Below are 20,359 nucleotides of genomic sequence, written 5' to 3'. Positions count from 1 at the left end.
GGCCTCGTTCAGTGGGTTAAGGAACTGGTGTTACCCTAAGCTATGGTGTAGGTCATAGCTATGGCTCAGATCTGGCGTTGCTGTGGCACAGGCCTGTAGCTGCAGCTCTGATTCAACTCCTAGCCTGGGAACTTCCATATGCCACACATGTGGCCATAAAAAGAAAAAAAGAAAAAGAAACTAATGGCAGCTACAATCAGAGCTGCTCTTATTAATAGTACCTTATTATTTAGGGATTTTTGATTCTAAGCAGAGTAAATCAGCTCTGGCTAACTTATGAAAAAAGAAAAGAAAATATATTGAGTGGCTCTGAAACAGTTGAGAGAATCAAAAGAGAAGCTGAATGGCAGAGCACTGGCAGTAACCGGGAAGCAGGAGATAGGAAAGGCCTCAGGGATGTCATAGGAATCCCTGGATGGTATTTCAAGGTGTTGCCTTGAGGATGCATCAGCTCCACTCCTTGAGTCACCCTCTGAAGGAGAGTGTACATTCTGACATCCCAACCAAGACCAAAGCCAAGGGGAAGGGGCAATTCTCCAAAGGATAATCTAGATGTTATCAAAAGCAGGGGGCTGGGGTACTGGGCAAGCAGAAATAAAGGATACCAACTACAGGAGTTCCCGTCGTGGCACAGTGGTTAGCAAATCCTACTAGGAACCATGAGGTTTCAGGTTCGATCCTTGGCCTTGATCAGTGGGTTAAGGATTTGGCATTGCCGTGAGTTGTGGTGCAGGTCGCAGACAGGGCTCGGATTCTGTGTTGCTGTGGCTCTGGTGTAGGCTGGTGGCTACAGCTCCAAGTAGACCCTTAGCCTGGGAACCTCCACATGCCGCGGGAGCAGCCCAAGAAATGGCAAAAAGACAAAAGGCAAAAAAATAAAAGGATACCAACTACAATTATGGCCACTAGTACTACTAGTAATAATATTTATAATAACAATAGTTACAGTAGTTATTGCTAATATTATTAGTCATTCAAGAAAGGGGAAAGCCAATCAAAATGACCGTGTCAGAAGTTCTCATTGCGGCTCAGCTTGTTATGAACCTGACTAGTATCCATGAGGATGCGGGTTCAATACCTGGGCTAGATCAATGGGTTAAGGATCCAGCGTTGCTGTGAGTGGTGGTGTAGGTGGCAGATTTGGATCTGGCGTTGCTGTGGCTATGAGGTAGGCCTGTAGCTGCAGCTCCAATTCCACCCCTAGCCTGGAAACTTCCATGTGCTGCAGGTGCAGCCCTAAAAAGAAAAAGAAAAAAAAATGACAGTCAGTGAATATCTGGATATGAACTTCATGGATACTATCATTCCTAGATAATCAGACTGGCCATGGCTCTCAGACCATTTTCATTCCTCTTTTGAAAAAAAAATCAGTTTTTCCAAAATGCTTTTATCTTTTGGAAAAATTATAATGTTTCCCATGGGAAAAAAATGAGAACCACCATTTCTTGTCTGCTTCCTTAAATATCAGACACTAAATATCCTCAGCACTTGACATACTTTATCCCATTAACTGTACTGCCAGGTTGGCTCAGCAGGAATGCCTAACCACTGTTAAATAAAGTTTTATGAAAACAATAAAAATTAATGTGGAAGTCATCATAATTTTATACATGAAAAATTATGATGACTTCCACATTAATTTTTTAAATAATTGTTAACAATTAATACCAAGCTATGAGTTTCTATTTTGCAGTCAAGCTCCTTTGTACAGTGACCTGGTGATTCAGTTTCCAGGACACACAATTAAATCCATGTAGCGCTCGCCCTGCATCATGCTATGTAGAGTCTCATTCTCTGGGAGAAGCAGTTCCACCACCAATCAATGCCCACAGTTTGGAAGATCTGCCCCTGTGATATATTTGAGTAAAACAGAAAAAGACAGATGCTCACCCTGACAGTAAATGTTTATTGAATCATGAAGTGATTCAGTGCACAGGACACCCAGGTGTTGTCACAGCAGTTAAAAATTCTTTGGGATAATATATTGCTTCTTAAAATAGCATGACTTTCAGAAACTGACCTGCTCTTGGACTCTTTAGGTTAATCCACTTTGTGCTCAGATCTGAAAGCACTGTTTGTTTTCCATCTTCATGGAGAGCCAGTCTCTATGGAAAGGCCAAGAAGTATCCTTTGAGTTGGAACTCTACCACGACCGCTGTGAAGGCGTGGGCTCCTCCCATCAGCTGTCACTTGGATGTCCAAGCATCTCTCTGGAACTCAGCTTCAGCTGTTCCAGAACCCTGCTGCCCATCTCCGAGTCCCAAACCTTCTGAGAGAGACACGTTGCTCCTGTCATAATGAAGGGCGTGCTGCGAGCTATTTTTCCTGGAGCGAGGATGAGTTTGCACGGATCTTTCTCACCTCCACGGGCATTTCTGCTGTGCCCAGAAAAACACATCTGTGACACAGGGGTAAGGTGACAGAGTTCTTTGCCAAGCTAACTGTGCCCTGGAGGATCCACCCTCGCTCCTGCCACACGACATATTGTTAGCCCCCTCTTCTCACACTGAAAGGAGGACAGGATGGGAGGTGACTCCGAGAGTCCACCCATAGGGAAAGACCACACACGCTACATCGGGAGACCAATGGAGCAAACTTTGGCAGGAAAGCTATGGAAAGTCTTATTTTGTAATGGCACTGAAACCACTTATAAAAGGAAAGTTTTACAAAAGAATTCTCTCTCCATCCTCCTTGGGGATGTACACTTGGTGCTGAGGGACTTCCAGGGGCCTCGAAGCAGATCTAACAGCCTTAGGGCACGGAGAAAGGAAATAGGGGTGGGAGGCTGGAAACAAACTTAGCCTACTTAATCATTTTGCAAGAACTTTAACACTGGACCTTTCCCGCTCATTTAGTACATCTCCTCTCACAGTTGGAGCGTTAGAAATCTGATCATACCACTTGCATTAAAGTAGCTGAGCAGAAAAAAAAAAAAAAAAGAACAGGGCGGGGGTTCCCATTGTGGCTCAGCAGATCAAGGACCTGACATGATCTCTGTGAGGATGTGGGTTTGATCCCTGGCCTTGCTCAGTGGGTCGAGGATCCAGTTTTGCCACAGGCTGCAGCATAGGTCATAGAGGTGGCTCAGATCTGCTGTTGCCGTGGCTGTGGCATAGGCTGAAGCTGCAGTTCCAATTCGATCCCTAGCCAGGGATCCTCCATATGCCACAGGTGTGGCCCTAAAAAAGACAAAAAAGAACAGGGCAATGCCTAACTTGAAGGTCTAAGAAGAAGAGAAATAAGAAATCTCTTGTGGTGCAGAGGGTTAAAGATCCGGCATTGTCACTCCATCTGTTCAGGTCTCTGCTTTGGTGACATGGGTAAGACCCCTGGTCCAGGAATTTCCACATGCTGAGAGCACTGCCAGAAAAGAAAACCAAGAAGGAAGAGGAGGGAGAGGAGGAGGAGAAAAATCACCAGCCAGTTGCTCCTAGCTGGGTACTAACCATGTACTAGGCATTGCAAATGCTTGAGAGGTAGATGCTATTAACCTCTGTATATAGAGGAGGGAACAGATGAAGCTCAGAGAGGCTATGCTTTGCCCAAGACAAGCCCTGGAAAAAAAAAAAAAAAAAACCAGAGCTGACACTCCATCTAAGTGTCAGGTTCTCTCTGAAATGTGATGCTAAGAGAGCTGTGGTTCTCCATCCTGCCTTCACATTAAAACCACCATGCTGTACAGTAGAAAACTGACAGAACACTGTAAACCAGCTATAATGGAAAAAATAAAAATAAAAATCATTGTATTAAAAAAGTAATAATAGTAAAATAAAATCAAATCACCTGAACTTTGCAAACTACGGATGTCTCTATTTTTCCCATGACAATTTAATCAGAATGACTAAGGTGGGAACCAGGCAATTTTTTAAAGTCCCCAGAAGGTGATTCTGTTCTGCAGTCTGGGTTGAGAGCCATGAGGGGAGGGGCACCATGCTACACATGGAAGGGACCAGAATCAGTTCCCCTCTCCATCTTCAAATCCACAGCAAGACCTTCCAGCAACCGGAGCTCCCGCCCTGCCTCTCTGCCCAGGCCCAGGCCAGAGTGAAGCTGCTGCTGCTGCCCTGCTGAACTGAGGGAAAATGTTGGGCCAGAGCTCTGAACACTGGACTCTCCCACCAAGAAGCCAACAGATTTATCTCTGCATCTGCCCCCGGGGGAGGTCAAGAGAGGATCAGAGGAGAATCAGCAGGGAATCAAAGGGCGAAGAAGAAATATGCATGATTCGTCTGGAGGCCATGGGGCTGCTGGAAGGAAAGAGAAGCTGCTGGGGGACAGAAGTGATTCTTGGAAGAGAATGGGGTGGGGAAGGCTGTGGAGCACAGCATTGGTCTGGGAGCCTGGAGAACTCTGGGCTCTCACTGGCCTCCAAGACCGCAGAGATTCCAAAGATTCCATCGGTGACTAGGGATGGAAGGAGAGGGGCTTTTCTCCTAATGGGCACAGTTATACTTGGGTTTTTAGGTTTCCTTAAATAATCCCCCATCTGATCAGCCTTCTTCTTTTTTTTTTTTTTCACATTTTTTAAAATTAAAGTATAGTTGATTTACGAGGTTGTGCCAAGCAACGTGACCCAGTCAAGTCACACACACACACACACACACACACACACACACACACACACACACACACACATTTCCTTTCTTATATTATCTTCCATCACGGTCTATCCCAAGAGACTGGATATAGTTCCCTGTGCTGTATAGTAGGAGCTCATCCATTGTAAATGTAATAGTTTGCATCTAACCAATCTCCCCGTGTGCATCTCTGCCGCACCCCATTGTCTTCTGCACCAGGCCAACATAGTCCTTCTCAACTTCAGAGCAGGTTAATCCTCATCCAAATGCCTTCCAGGCCTCCTGTTGCCTCCAGAAGAAAGTCTGAATGCATGAATGTGGCTAAAGGAACAAACCAACCAACTCTGTCGGGTCTTCTGCTTCCCAGTCTTTCTGTTCCTCAAACAAGCTGGCTTTGACTTTGCATAGACCGTGCCTTCCACCTGGAACTATCTTCCCATTCCCCTTTTCACTCATCCTTTGGAACTCACATTAGATACCACTTCCTCCAGGAAGTCTTCTCTGATTGCCCCACTGTTGTAATGCCTATTTTAGCCCTGATTACACTGGATTATAAATGCTTGTTTATTAGTCTGTTTTCCTTTAACATGTAAATTCCCTTGAAGTAGGAATTATTATAATAATATTCCAGCACCCAGAAGAGTTTTTGTGTGTTGTGGGGGTAAGTCCCCAGCTTCGGAGGGAAAGAACAACTATAGAGTAATTTGAAACAGCCTATCCAAATATACATCTCCTTCACTGGAAGAAAAATCCCTAGTGCTTTAGAACATTTTTTATCCCCCCAGCTTTAGTGAAATATAATTGACAAAGTTGTAAGATATTTAAGGTATATGACATGATCATTTGATACATGTTTACACTGCAAAAGGATTCCTGCCATAGAGTTAACACACCCATCACCTTACATATGTGTCCTTCGTGTGTGTGAGAACATTGAAGTTGAAGTCTCTTAGTGCATTTCAATCACGCAACACAACTCTAGTCCCTGTCTTACACTTGAGATCCTTCATCCTTCTTTGTCCACGCCCATGGCATGTTGAAATTTCCAGGCAAGGGACTGAACCTGTGCCACAGCAGTGACAACCCAAGATCCTTCACCTACTGCACCACAAGGGGACTCTAGACCTTATTCATCATGTAACTGAAAGTTTGTGCCCCTTTACCAACCCCTCCCTATTTCCCACACCCCCAGCCCCTCTCGACTCTTCATTTCTAGGGTTTTTTTGTTTTTTTTTGTTTTTTTTTTTTATAGCCACATCCACAGCATTATGAGACTTCTCTGGGCCAGGGACTGAATCTGAGCTGCAGGTGCAACCTATGCCACAGCTGCAGCAACACCAGATCCTTTAACCCACTGTGCCAGGCTGGGGAATGAACCCACACCTCTGCAGTAAGCTGAAGCGTGGCAGGTGGACTCTTAAACGCACTGTCCCAATGCCAGACCTCTGGCATTTTTTTAAGAGTCCACATATAAGTGATACTACGAGTTATTTGTCTTTCCTTGTCTGGCTTATTTCACCTGGCTTAATGCCTTCCAGGTTCATCCATGCTGTTGTAAATTTCCTCTTCTTTTTTTTTTTTTTTTTTTTTGTTTGTTTTTGCACCTCATACACTTTATTTTTTAATTTTTTATAATGATTTTTATTTTTTCCATTATAGCTGGTTTCCTCTTCTTGTAAGGCTGGATAATAATTATTCTTATATATAGGAATATCATATTTACATACATTTTATTTATTTATTTACTTATTTGTATATCTCACGTTTTCTTTATCCATTCAGCCGTCAATGAACACTTAGTTTGTCTCCATATCCTGGCTATTGCAATTATCGCTCCTATGAGTGTGGGAGGACAGGTAACTCACTGAAATATTGATTTAATAGCACGTTCTAAAATGAGAGGCCCTGATTGGACTTTGGGACATTGGTGGATCTTCAGGGAGATCATTAACTCAGTCTCCAAAGGACCGAAAAGACACAGAGGAATAAGGGAGGAGACAGGAAATCAAAGCCCTGAGAGGTGGGCTTGTAAGTGCCAAGCCAGAGAGCAGCCCCAGCCCGGCTTTCTCTGGAGGCCTCATCTTAACCTCACTGCTCAACAGCCTTTTCCTCTCCACCAAGCCCCTGGCAGGACCTCTTGGCCTTGGGTTAAGCCTGTGCTACTCTGCAACTGCAGGTATATTTAATAATCCCTTGTGCAGCATGTGTCCTGAAACTTGAAGCCTATTCCAGGAGCTCATAACATCCTTCAAGCACTCCCATCCCACATCCCTAAGCTCACTGGTGATTTCTTACCAGCGGGCTTCCAGCCTGCCTGGAACTTCATCTCCTCTGGAGTTCTGATGGGGACCACATCCATCACTCACCGGGAGGAGCTACATCAAAGCCTGAGGATCATCCCAGCAGCACTTGCCAAGCTTGACAGGTGCTACCCAGTGAATCCTGAATCTCTTTTCCTTTCCTCTGTGGGACCCCACTAGATCACTCTGCTTTATAGTTAGCCATTTGAAACCAAAGGACTCCATGTTTTTTTCTTTTATTTAAGGCTGCATCTGCGGCATATGGAAGTTCCCAGGCTAGGGGTTGAATCCGAGCCGCTTCTGAGACCTACGCAGCTTGCAACAATGACATGTCCTTAACCCACTGGACAAGGCTAGGGGTTGAACCCGCATCCTCAGGGACACTAGGTCTGGTTCTTAACCCACTGAGCCACAAGGGGAACTCTAAAGGACTCTAATTTGAACACTGGATCTGCATCTTGAGATCACGTCGCCTTGGAAGTGTCACAGCTCTGAACCTCAGTCTCTTCATCTGTCCAGCAGAATTGTATGTGCCCCACAGGACTGTTGCAAGAGGAAGATTCTGTGGCATGGTACAGAGGTCCCTCATGTTACCACCGAGGAAACACACGTTCCCCAGGCACAGCATACACTTGGGCAGTTTGTGTACTGCACACAAGATGCCCAGGATAGGGGACAAGCAGAGGCCAAAATCCATCCAGGCTTCTATTGACCAAGCCATCTGCTCACTGCTGTATTCACCCAGAGGGAGCGTCTTTCAGTAATTGACACAAATGTCCCTCAAATAAGGTCCTGAAGGGGCCTGGCACATATTAGGTCTCTACAAACATTAACTGAACCTAAAATTCTTTGTGATTCAAACACAGAGAAAATAAAAGCTATTGTTGCTGAAATAGTAATAATCTCAGCAGCTTCCCCAGGGGTGGTGATACAGCAGAGTGGTTACAAATAAAAGCTTTGGAGTTAGACCAGGGTTTAAGCTCCAGTTCTGCCACTAACTATGCTGAATGATCATAAGCAAGATGCGAAACCTCTCTGAGTTTGTTTTATCATCTGTAAAAGGGGAATCATTTAGGAGGATGAATGGTGACTGTCATAATTACTATGTCCTGAATACCCCATGTTTCAAGTATTCTGGGACCATGCTTTATGGGGAAGGAGACCCCAGATCACCAGAGGTAATTATGCATTCATTATTATAATTGGTATTTATTAAAGTCCTAATGTGTTCTAGGCTCCGGAGGGCTTATACCACCTATTGAGGATTTTCTGCTTGGCAGATAATGTGCTAAGCACTTCATACATATAATCTCGTCTACACCTACAAACACCCTAAGAGATAGAGACTGATTATCTGCTCGAGGGGACCTCACACACTAGTTAAGAAACAATGAATTCATGACTGAAACCATTCAAGTAAACACTAAACAAATAAAGACATTGCATTTTGGGAAAAAAGTGAGTTAGTTGTTGGAGGCAACTTAGAAATCAATCTCTAGAGGGTTTAGTATAAGAATATAATGAAATATTACACAACAGTCAGAAATCATCATTTACAACTAGGAATAGGGCTCGATCTCAAAAACCATGTTCAATGTAAACAGTGAGAAACAGGATGAGATTTAGAAGACAACAGAGAAAGAGACTATGTGACGAATTGTGAGGCAAGCACTGCGGGGCTTTACTTTAGCAAATAGGGTGTCTCAGCCCTGGGAGCATCTGTCATGGATACTAAAGGGCAGCCTTGGATTCACCTGTTCATGCCAGATGCTGCCACCCAATGTGCACTGGAAATGATGGTGACTGAAACACAGACCCTGCCCTCGGCGAACCACCGCCCAGGATAGGTTCCCTGAATGAGAACGGTCTTCTAGAAAATTCTCTCTTGCCACATGGGCACTTGTCTCCTACCACTGTCTCCCTGGCTTGGCTTGGTAGATTCATTTTTCTTTTGCAGATGCGCCCCTACAAAGAGGAGGAAATCAAGGTCTAGCCAGAGGAGGGACTATCAGCTGAGAATTGTGCTAGCCCCGCTAAAGAAGTTAAACAATACAACACTTCCCTCAGTAATACTAGCCTTTGCCGACTGTTGAATTAGAAGGGGCTGGGGAGTCACAAGAAAAAACAGGCTCCGTGTTCTGTCAATCACCTTGGTTACTCCCAGCCCCACATAAAGCCCCGAACAGCGCAGCCTGATTTTGTTGTAATGATAGGGACATCCTAGACCTGCACATATGAAGATAATCTCAAGGAATAATACCCCAAGATGGGACCAAAACATCAGCCAGGACATCTTCCAACCCTGCCCAGCTCCAAGACCCTGTTGGCTGCCACTTACGTACAAGTGAATGTCAAGATCCTCACATCTTTGCAAAATATGTGGCAAATGAATTCTCTAAGGTAGCCTCAGGACCTGTCATGTGCCTGCTCTTCCTGTACTAAATCCCTAGCCACTGGAAAGGCTGGTCATTCACATCCCCTTCTCGCAGAACTGATTCTTGACCTCTCGGAGCTAAAGGTCATGTGAGCATCATCTGCCATCCTCCGAAGTTTGATCAAACAGAAAAACCAGGACAAGTGCTGTGATGCACAACTGTCCGAGTTCTCGCTTTCCATGGGACACCTGGGACTCTAAGCCTTTGCCAAGACTGGTTAGGACTTAGCCATGAACCTTGGTGTGTGGTTCCAGAGCCCTGTGATATAGAGAGGAGCCCAAATTTAAGGCCAGGGCACCATCAACACAGATTTATTTGAAAGGGTGAGTCGAACAGGGAGAGGCCACAAGAAAGAAATAGGTAATGTGCTGGGATTTGGGTGTGGAGGGGTATCAGGCACTGAAGCCACTGGAACAGAGCAGGAAGTATCCCCCTGAGACATCCTGATCTTCCAGAATGAGCGATGAGGAACACTTAAAAGCCCTTGAGCAGTCTAGGGCATCATAAAGACTACTGAGTTGTACGTGAACTCAGCAATGGGAAGACCGCCTTGGTGCACTGGGGCAGAACCAAGAAAGGATGGTGACTAACACAGGAATAAAACGATGGTGACTAAAACAGCTTTTCCTGCAAGCTCTGGTTTTCGCATGTTGTATTTATTTTTTATTTAAGATTTGTATTTTTTATTTATTTATTTATTTTATAATTTTTTTATTTTCCCACTGTACAGCAAGGGGGTCAGGTTTATTTTTTTTAAAACTATAATTGATTTCCTTCACACATGGTATTTAGAGTCCCAGAAGGTCAGAGCTGGAAGAGCAAACCACCCCCACAGACTCTGCCCTATTTCTCCAGATGGGAAACCAGTCCCAAGGAGAGAAAGTAACTCTTGCCCAAGGTCAGGAACATCACTGGAGCCTGAGGAGTCTGGGGAGAAGTTGCTGTCTTCCTTTGCTTGGTCCTGGGACTAAGCACCCCTTTATAATGAAGAGCAGGGCATGACTCTCCCTGGCCTCAACAGCGCATCCAATGAAGCATGAACATTGCTCACAGCGTCAGAGGTCATTCAAATCAGTCCTCAGTATTCACAAAGGCAGTAACAAAACATGTGCACCCCACTGTCATTCTGGTTATGAATGTCTATCCATCACTTCTCTGACCAGCCAAATTTGGGGGGGGGCAGCACCAAAGAGCAGCCCTAGGATAATCCCTGCAGGTGGCTGACCATCCAGGTGGTGAAACACTACTTCCTAAAGACACTAAGCCCTGGGTTTAGAGAGCATCACAATGGCCAAGGTGTGGAAAGGCTGTCCTAGGGCCAAGGCTGCTGAAGATAATAACATGTTTGTGTGTCTGGAAATCCACACGCCCCTTTGGGGGAGCAATTCTGAATGCTGCTTCCATCACCAGGGTTAGCATTTGCCCCTCTTCCTCCCATTTTAGACACGAGTCAGAAACTCATGCTCCAGGCTGTTCTTGTCCTCTACCATAACGTGTCTGTTATTAAGGTGACCCCTTACCAATTCCCAAACCTCACCCCCAACACTATTTCTTCAACCCTGAAACATTTATTCCACTTCCACTCCACTTGACTTGTAGGCTCTCAGCCAAACCACCTAGTCATCACACGACCCCTCACCTCCACCCTCACCGGAGCTGCCTGATCCCGGTCCCTCCACTGGATCAGCCCACTCAGAGCCACTGAGTCTGAGGAGAGCAGGGGAACCTCTAGAATTTTTCTAGAATCGAGAGAGAGAGAGATTGTCTTTTCCACTTGAAAAAGAATTCAGAAGAATCCTCTGTCAATGTGAGGAAAACTTTGAATCTTGTTCCATAAGGAAGAGACAAGACTTCAAACCAACAGAATCATGATTCTTGACATTCAAACAGCACTCTGTGTTTTGAAAACTCTTTGGTAGGGATCATCCTATGCTCTCTTTCCAAGAGCCACTAGACTTCCTTCAATAACACAGTGAGATCTTGGAGAAGTGTACTTGCTGAGATGTCAGCTCATTTACTGCAGCAAAGACATTTGCAGGCTTAGAGCGAGACCTCATTTCTAGTCTTTACATGATTATGCCTTGGCCAAAGGAATAAGGAGGAAGGTGATGTTTGACTGGCCTATAAAGCACCCCGTGAAAGCCTCTGCTCTCTGCTTCCTCATTTGCTGCCGAATGGAGAAGACTTCAAGAATCTAGAGGAGAGGAGTTCCCATTGTGGCTCAGCGGGTTAAGGGCCTGACTAGTGTTCATGAGGGTGCAGGTTCAATCTCTGGCCTCGCTCAGTGCATTAGGGATGTGGCATTGCCACAAGCTGAAGCATAGGTTACAGATGCGGCTCAGATCCCGTGTCATTGTGGTTGTGGTGTAGGCCTCAGCCAGAGCTCCAATTCAACCCCTATCCCAGGAACTTCCATATGCTCCCCTAAAAAAAAGAAAGAAAGAAAAAAAAGAATCTAGAGGAGAGCAGAGCCATAAAGTAGAAGGACCCTGGACCCATAAGTCACTGGAAAAGAGTTGACCAAGAACCCTCATGTTGGGGTGTTGGCAAAAGTGAAAAATAAACTTTTATTGAATTAAGCTACAGAAATCTGAGGATAATTTGTTATAGCAAATTTGTTGACTACCATAATTCATTAGTCTATTTTCCAGAGAGACTGAAGTCAAGATAGAATAATCTTTTGGCCTCAAGAATCTACTCATGATTAAAGCATCTTGAGAATAACAGAGAAAAAATATTTGCAACATATTTTATAGTCAAGCAGTTATGATTACAACATGGAGTTCTAAACATTAAAAAGTTATCAAAAGATATAAATATAATTCACAGAATTACAAATGGCTAGTAATGTATGAAACAATATTCAACTGATCCGGGAAACGCAAATTAAAATAACAAAGAGATATAATTTTTCACTGCTTAGATTCCCGTGATGCCATGCAGTGTAGGCAAGGGCTTAGGGAAAGGAGACTCCCAGATACTTTTAGTAGGACTGTAAATTGCTAGAGATTTTCTGAAGGGTAATTTGGCTCCACCATTAAACACAAAATGTGCTTCCTACCAAAATGCAAAATCTGCAGACCCTTTGGCTCAGCTATCACACTTCTGGGAATAATTACATAAGGGCATAAGGATATATGTGAAAGGATTAGTCATTACAGCATTGCTTGTTATATCAAAACCCACGTAGGAGTTCCCATCGTGGCTCCACAGTTAAGAACACAATGTAGTCTCCATGAGGATGTGGGTTCGATCCCTGACCTCATTCAATGGGTTAAGGATCCGGTGTTGCTGTAAGCTGTGGTATAGGTCACAGATACGGCTCAGATCCAGCATTGCCATGGCTGTGGCACAGGCCGGCAGCTGCAGCTCCAATTGGCCCCCTAGTCCGGGACCTTCCATATGCTGCAGGTGTGGCCATAAAAAGAAAAAGAAAAAGAAAAACCCACCTAAATAACGAACAATATGAGAATGGTTAAATGAATTATGGTACAGGCATGTGTACCATAAATGAAATGTTATGGAGCTATGAAAGAAATATTTAAGCAATTATCCAAATGAATAAGCCAAGTTTAGGACTATCAATGAGTAAATGTGTGTGTGTAACCGATTATTAGGTGGGGACTTTTCCCATTGCCTTGGAATTCTGCTAAAGCCCAAAGCTGAAAACAGCTGGGTGACAAGTACACACACATTCTAAAGGGCAGTTCTAGACACATCCAGGCAGGTCTTACCAGGAGGTACCCAGGAAGGCCCTTCACTGTGGATCCTGCTCACCCATATCTGGATCATATAAGAAAAGGTTGAGATGCAGTAGAGAGAATTATCGGAAGGGACTTCATAGGAGTAGAAAGCGAAGGCCCGTTTCTCCTCCCTTCCCCTTCAAACTGAGGAAGATGCTTCCCAAGAGAACCACTCATGGAGCCTGGGTTTGTCTGCCAGGAGGAGCAGCTACACTGCATCCTTCAGCCTAATGGGTCCTGGGACCAACTCACAAGCCCACCTCCAGGTGCTGCTACCCAAGTAGAGGGCAAAAGATTCTGCAAAAGTCTGGAAGGTAGCCCTCAGAATTTGGGAGGTGTGGACAGGGAGAGAGAAATGCCTACCTGTAGCCTGAAGAGGCATAAAAGTGGGAGGCTGGCTGAAGCTCCCTGTGATGCTGGAGAGAGGAGAGAGAGCAGCAGCAAAGCCCACCTATACGTCCAAGGATGTCACAGGTTTGTGAGTCTCCTTGTGGGCTGAATCATGATCACCCCAAACATTTCCAGAACCCAGACCAAGAGTACACATGGATACCCGCATACCCTGTGTCTAAATGTTTTAAAAGTATGAGTCAAGCTAAATAAAACATGCTCTATCATCTTACCTTGACAAATACACTTTCATAAGGACAAAGGAAGCTGAACAGGGCACGGCACAAGTGTGGGGAGCTATAACGTCATCAGATGGTATAAAGGAGATTGATTTGCCTGTGGCGTAAGGCCATGGGGGTCTCTAAAGAGGGAGCATTTGGGAATCTGTCACACAGATTACAACAGTGCCAGTCAAATAAAACTGTGCCTTTTTTTTTTTTTTTCCTTCTAATTCCCTCTTCCCCACGCCGGAGGAGATAAAGGCCACAAAGGACACTGGGGTGCAAGAAGTTTGAAAGAATGGATCACATCACAGATACCCCACTTCCCCGACCAGGTCAGCACTGAGCTGGGGTCAGGCATCCTAGTAGTGGTGGTGGGGAAAGAAACTTTGAATTAGATGTGAAATTAAAGTTTTAACTGGACTTTTTAGTGCCTGCCAGTGACTGGAAAGCTATGAGACCATCTGAAATGCCAAGAAGGAATATTATTAGAGTATGCTTGAAGCAATAACAGGGGTAGAATTGTGCTAATTGATAACTGAAGCCTACCAGGTCTCACCCACTTAATAACAAACCCCCCAAACCCAAGGCAGTTAGTAATACTTTGGATGCATATAGAAATTGCATGATAATGCCTATAGTGGTTACCCAGAAGAATAAGAGTAAGAAGGGGGAGGGGTGGTCTTGACTTTTCAATTCATATATTCTGAGTTACTTTGGTTTAAAACATTTTCTAGAAAGGCATAAGTTCTGAATGATGTGTAACCTCCTCCATTTGCCCAACAAGGCACTTAGCCAATCTCTTCAATCCAGGGGGGGTGGAAAATAAGAAAACACGAGATCTAGCTTGGGTATTACTTACTTCCCTTCCTAAAGTTGCCACAAGGCCAAACTCTATGATTTTTCCTAGGGGGAAAAATGTTGTTTATTATTCCAGCTGTTGCCATGGCAGTCAGTGTTTCCATGTTATCGTCTTTTTCTCCCCAGACATTACTCCACTAATACATGTTCCAGACCTGCTATCCCAGGCATTTCAGCCAGAAGAAAACATACTTGCACTGCTGTAAAATCAACTGAGGAGGCCAGGCCTGTTTTGGAGTCTGAGTCATAGTGTTTTCAATCACAGCATCAGTGAGGGGGAGAGAGTGGAGCTGGTCTTTAGACCAGCAGGACTGGATCCTGAAGCATTGCAGCCAATCCCACAATGTCCCATCCTCTTCCCCCCACACTCCTGGTCCCAGCCACCAGAACTGAGGTTGTCTCATGAAAGTTACGGAAAGAAGAAGAAAACAGAAGCCTAGAGCATAGTTATCTGAGAGTTTGTCCCTGGTTATACAGACATCAGCATAATGAAATGAAGAATTGGGGCCATTCTTCAATTCTCATCAAGACATATGCTGCCTAGATATCACCAAGTCTTCTAACCTCAGTGGAATGAAGGCTCTTTCATTTTTTCATTCAACTCGCATAGTAAATGAATCAGCAACAAGAATATATACTATTATTCACATGATGCCAAGGATTCTTTGGGACCTTTTTTGTTTCTTTTGGTCACCTTTTCTCTACGTTTGTGTTTCTGCGGAGTTATTTCTCTGCATTCATGAGTCACTTCCTTTGTTCTTGTCTTCTCTCTGTCCGACAAGCCATTTACCCAACATCCCATTCCTTCAGCCCTTGCAAGTACTGTTGACATTGGGTGTAGCAGACTTTTCCTGAAGGTTGTAAGCAACAGCATTACAGTGTAGCAAAACATAGAAACTGACTTTCAGAGTTCCTGCTGTCAGGAAATGGGTTTCAGAATATGACTGCAGAAGCCTGGGTCACTGCAGGGGTGTGGGTTCGATCCTCAGCCCAGTGTAGTGGGTTAAAGGATCTGACATTGCCACAGCTTTGGCGTAGCTCACAGCTGTGGCTCAGATTCAGTCCCTGGACTTCCATATGCATATGGGTGCAGTCCAAAAAAAAAAAAAAAACTGACTTTCACTTCATTAGGTCAGAATGGCCATCAAAAAGTCTACAAAAAATATGGAGATACCTTAGAAATCTATACATAGAACTTCCATATGACCCCGCAATCCCACTCTTGGGCATCTATCCAGACAAAACTCTACTTAAAAGAGACACATGCACCCGCATGTTCATTGCAGCACTATTCACAATAGCCAAGACATGGAAACAACCCAAATGTCCATTGACAGATGATTGGATTCGGAAGATGTGGTATATACACACAATGGAATACTACTCAGCCATAAAAAAGAATGACATAATGCCATTTGCAGCAACATGGATGGAACTAGAGAATCTCATACTGAGTGAAATGAGCCAGAAAGACAAAGACAATTACCATATGATATCACTTATAACTGGAATCTAATATCCAGCACAAATGAACATCTCCTCAGAAAAGAAAATCATGGACTTGGAGAAGAGACTTGTGGCTGCCTGATGGGAGGGGGAGGGAGTGGGAGGGATCGGGAGCTTGGGCTTATCAGACACAACTCAGAATAGATTTACAAGGAGATCCTGCTGAATAGCATTGAGAACTATGTCTAGATACTCATGTTGCAACAGAACAAAGGGTGGGGGAAAAAATGTAATTGTAATGTATACATGTAAGGATAACCTGACCCCCTTGCTGTACAGTGGGAAAATAAAAAAAAAAAGTCTACAAAAAATAAATGTTGGAGAGGCTGTGGAGAAAAACGAACGCTCTTACACTATTGATGGGAATATAATTTGGTATAGCCACTATGGAAAACAGTATGGAAGTTCTTTAAAAAACATAAAATAGAATTACCATATGATCCAGCAATCCCGCTCCTGGGCATATATCCAGAAAAAAACTATAATTCAAAAAGATAGATGCACACCTATGTTCACAGCAGCACTATTTACAATAACCAAGACATGGAGGTGACCTAAATGTCCCCTGACAGGAATGGATAAAGCAGATGTGGTACATACATACAATGGAATATTATTCAGCCATAAAAGGAATGAAATAATGTCATTTGCAGCAACATGGATGGACCTAGAGATTATTACACTGAGTGAAGTAAGCCAGACAGAGAAATGTCACATGATATCACTTATCTCTGAATCTAAAAAAATGATACAAATGAACTATTTTTGTTTTAAATAAATAAAACAGAAATAGACACACAGACATAGAAAACAAACTTATGGTTACTAAAGGGGAAAGAGGGAAAGGGAAAAATTAGGAGCTTGGGATTAACATATGTACATTACTATATATAAAATAGATAATCATCAAGACTTACCACACAGCACAGGGAACTATACTCAGTATTTTGCAATAAACTTAAGGGGAAAAAAATCTGAAAAAGAATATATACGTATATTTTATATAAATGGCTTACATTTTAATCATTTTCTTGTATGTACACAGAACATCCCTGGAAGCATATACTGTAGAAGCACCTGGAGTCAGAAGCAGTAGGGAGACTCTCATTCATCCAACCTTTTTTTTTAGCTACACCTGTGGCATGCGGAAGTTCCTGGGCCAAGGACTGAACCTGTATCACAATTGCAGCCTGTGCCACAGCTGTGGCGGTAACACTATATCCTTAATCTGCTGTGCCGCAAAGGAACTTCCCCAAACATCTTCTGATTAAGCACCTAATATATGCTAAGCACTGTTCTAGGTACTTGGGAACAGCAGTAAACAAAACAGATAGACATCACTGTCTTCATAGGATTTTTTTTTTTTTTTTGGCCAGGGGGGGACAAAACAAAAAACTGTCCACTGAAAAACAAATGCACAATCTGAAAGTTGCAAATTGTTTTATCCGGTGTACTCACCAAGGGCTTAAGCCCAGGATACAGCCTGTCGGATAGCTCTGAGGGACTGTTCCAGAGAGACAAGAAAGGAGGCAGGATATATAGAAGTCTTTGCAAAACAAAACCAAAACCAAAATAAAAAAGGTAGTTTAACATCAACAGATCACTGCTAGTAAAAGAAAAACCAGACATCTCAGATGAATGAATCTGATGCTTTCCTATATATAAGAAGAGGTAAGACTGTAGGGCCTATTGAAATCATTCCTTTGATATGTATCTTAGCTCTCTAGAACCAGTATCATTTTTTCTCCATCCTGAATCCCCCAGGGTGCACAGTTTAAGTGACTGTCACAGCTGATGGCCGTGGCATCTTTTTTTTTTTGGGGGGGGGGGTCTTTTTTGTCTTTTTCTGGCCACTCAGGCGGCGCATGGAGGTTCCCAGGCTAGGGGTTGAATAGGAGCTCTAGCCACCGGCCTACACCACAGCCACAGCAATGCAGGATCCCAGCTGCGTCTGCAACCTACACCACATCTCGTAGCATCACCAGATCCTTAACCCACTGAGCAAGGCCAAGGAACGAACCCCCGTCCTCATGGATTCTACTTGGGTTGTTAACTGCTGAGCCACGATGGGAACTCCTAGACAGTATCTTTTGTTTACTGATATAGCAGGTGACATTCTTTGTCCACACAATAAATTAAAAAGTAAATAACATGCTATACTAAAAAATGATATGCTATGAAAAAATAGAGCAGATAAAGGAACTGAGAATGCAGGGGATGGAAGATTACAGCTTGAAAGAGGCTGACAAGAAGGCCCCATTGACCAGGCAACATTTGAACAAAGGCTTGCAGAAGGGAGGAGACATGAGGACAGGAAGAGCCTTCCAGGGAGGGAACAGCTGGTGCAAAGCCATGGGTCAGGATCATGCCTGGTGTCCTAGAAGAACAGCAAGGAGGCCAGCGTGGCTGGAGTGGAGTGACCAAGAGGGAGAGGAGAAGAGTGTGGGTCAGAAACGACGGCCTGGAACGCCACGATCAGGACTTGGGGTTTTTGGCTGAGCCCGTTGGGAGCCGTGGGAGGGTGCTGTGCAGAGGAAAGCCACGACTGATTTGTGTTCTAGCTGGAACCCTCAGGCCACTAGGATAAGCATAAACTGTAGTGAGAGACAAAGCCATTGCAGGGAACCCGATTAGAAGGTGATGGTGGTCATTCAGGAGAGAACAATGGTGGCTCAGCCGTAGGAGATGCTGAAATTTTTTTTTTTTTAAATAGACTCTTCTTTTATTTTATTTATTTATTTATTTATTTATTTGCTTTTTAGGGCTGCATCCGCAGCATATGGAGGTTCCCAGGCTAGGGGTCTAATCAGAGCTACAGCTGCCAGCCTACGCCAGAGCCACAGCAACACGGGATCCGAGCCACATCCGCGACCTACACCACAGCTCGTGGCAATGCCAGATCCTCAACCCACTGAGCGAGGGCAGGGATCCACCCCGCATCTTCATGGTTCCCAGTTGGATTTGTTTCCCCTGTGCCTCGACGGGAACTCCAAAAGACTCTTCTTTTAGAGTCGTTTTAGGTTTATGGCAAAACAGAGTGGCAAGCACAGAGAATTCTCATACACTCCCTGTATCCGCCCCTCCCCCGGTATAGCCTCCCCCTCTGTCCGCATCCTGCATCCCAGGGGTACATTTGTTACAACTGATGAAACTGCACTGACCCATTGCTGTCACCCCAAGTCCATAGTCTACATTAGGGTTCACTCTCAGTGTTGTCCATTTAATGGTTTTTTTTTTGTTTTTTGGTTTTTTTTTTTTGTCGTTTTGCCATTTCTAGGGCTGCTTTTGCAGCATATGGAGGTTCCCAGGCTAGGGGTCGAATCGGAGCTGTAGCCACCGGCCTACACCACAGCCACAGCAATGCAGGATCTAGCCGCATCTGCAACCTGTACCACAGCTCACGGCAATGCTGGATCCTTAACCCACTGAGCAAGGCCAGGGATCGAACCAGCAGCCTCATGGTTCCTAGTCGGATTCGTTAACCACTGAGCCATGGTGGGAACTCCCATTTAATGGGTTTTGACAAATATCTAATGACATGTATCCCCTGTAGTATCATACCTGATACTTTCACTGCCATAAAAATCCTCTGTGCTCTGCCTATTCAGCCTTTTCTCCCTACAACCCCTGGCAAGCAGTGACCTTTTTACTGTCTCCACAGCTCTGCCTTTTCTAGAATGTCATATAGTTGGAATCATATAGTCTGAAGCCTTTTCAGATTGGCTTCTCTCACTTAGTAATATAATTTTATGCTTCCTCCATATTTTCATGGTTTAGTAGCTCATTGATTTTTAGCACGGAATAATGTTTCATTGACTGGATGTACCACAGTTTATCTATCCACTCACCTACTGAAGGACAACTTGGTTGCTTCCAAGTTTTGGCAGTTATGAATAAAGCTGCTCTAAGCATCCCTATGCTAGGTTTTGTATAGAAGTGAGTTTATTTCTGTTCATCTGGGTAGATCCCATTCATCTGGACTTATTTTGATATCAGACTTTCCTAGTGTATTGGTGGGGTTTATGAGAAAAATAGAGAAGATCCTGGATGGAGCAGTTTGGGGGAAGAATTTCAAAAGTTAAATCTTTTGGCTGTGTTAGTGGAGGGAGGTTCATTAAACATCCAAGTGGAGGATGAGAAAGCAGTTATGATATGAGCCTGGAGTCCTGGAGAGAATTTTGGTGGAGATAGAAAATAAGGAATCATAAATACTTAGGTTAAGCCAGGGTATCTGATAAGATCACACAAGGAGTGGGACTAGATAAGGAAGAGGATCAAGGACTAACCCCTGTGGTCCGCCAACTTTAAGAGGAAGACAAGAAGAGA

The 20,359-nt window shown here is 44.1% G+C and overlaps 1 protein-coding gene across 18 annotated transcripts in view; it reads right to left on the bottom strand.

The window, feature by feature from the left end:
- The window catches only part of PAMR1 (peptidase domain containing associated with muscle regeneration 1), a 170,479-nt gene that overhangs the window by 97,954 nt on the left and 52,166 nt on the right, over positions 1-20,359 (bottom strand). The window contains exon 6 of one of the 18 annotated variants that reach the window (XM_085009520.1): positions 2,021-2,105. The exons of 15 other annotated variants lie outside the window; for them this stretch is intronic. The gene's annotated coding sequence lies outside the window, so the exon portion shown is untranslated. Of the gene's footprint in view, positions 1-2,020; positions 2,376-16,950; positions 17,008-20,359 lie in introns of all 18 variants that reach the window. 2 more of the 18 variants (XM_085009521.1, XM_085009524.1) reach the window with 2 other exon arrangements.

Source organism: Sus scrofa, chromosome 2, assembly GCF_054392235.1.
Source record: "Sus scrofa isolate SSC_HxYL_T2T_F1_AM1 chromosome 2, Sscrofa_HxYL_maternal_Yorkshire_Landrace_v2.0, whole genome shotgun sequence".
Taxonomy (NCBI): Eukaryota; Metazoa; Chordata; class Mammalia; order Artiodactyla; family Suidae; genus Sus; species Sus scrofa.
Note: the sequence above shows the minus strand (reverse complement) of the source record. Positions and strands in the feature narration are given on the sequence as shown.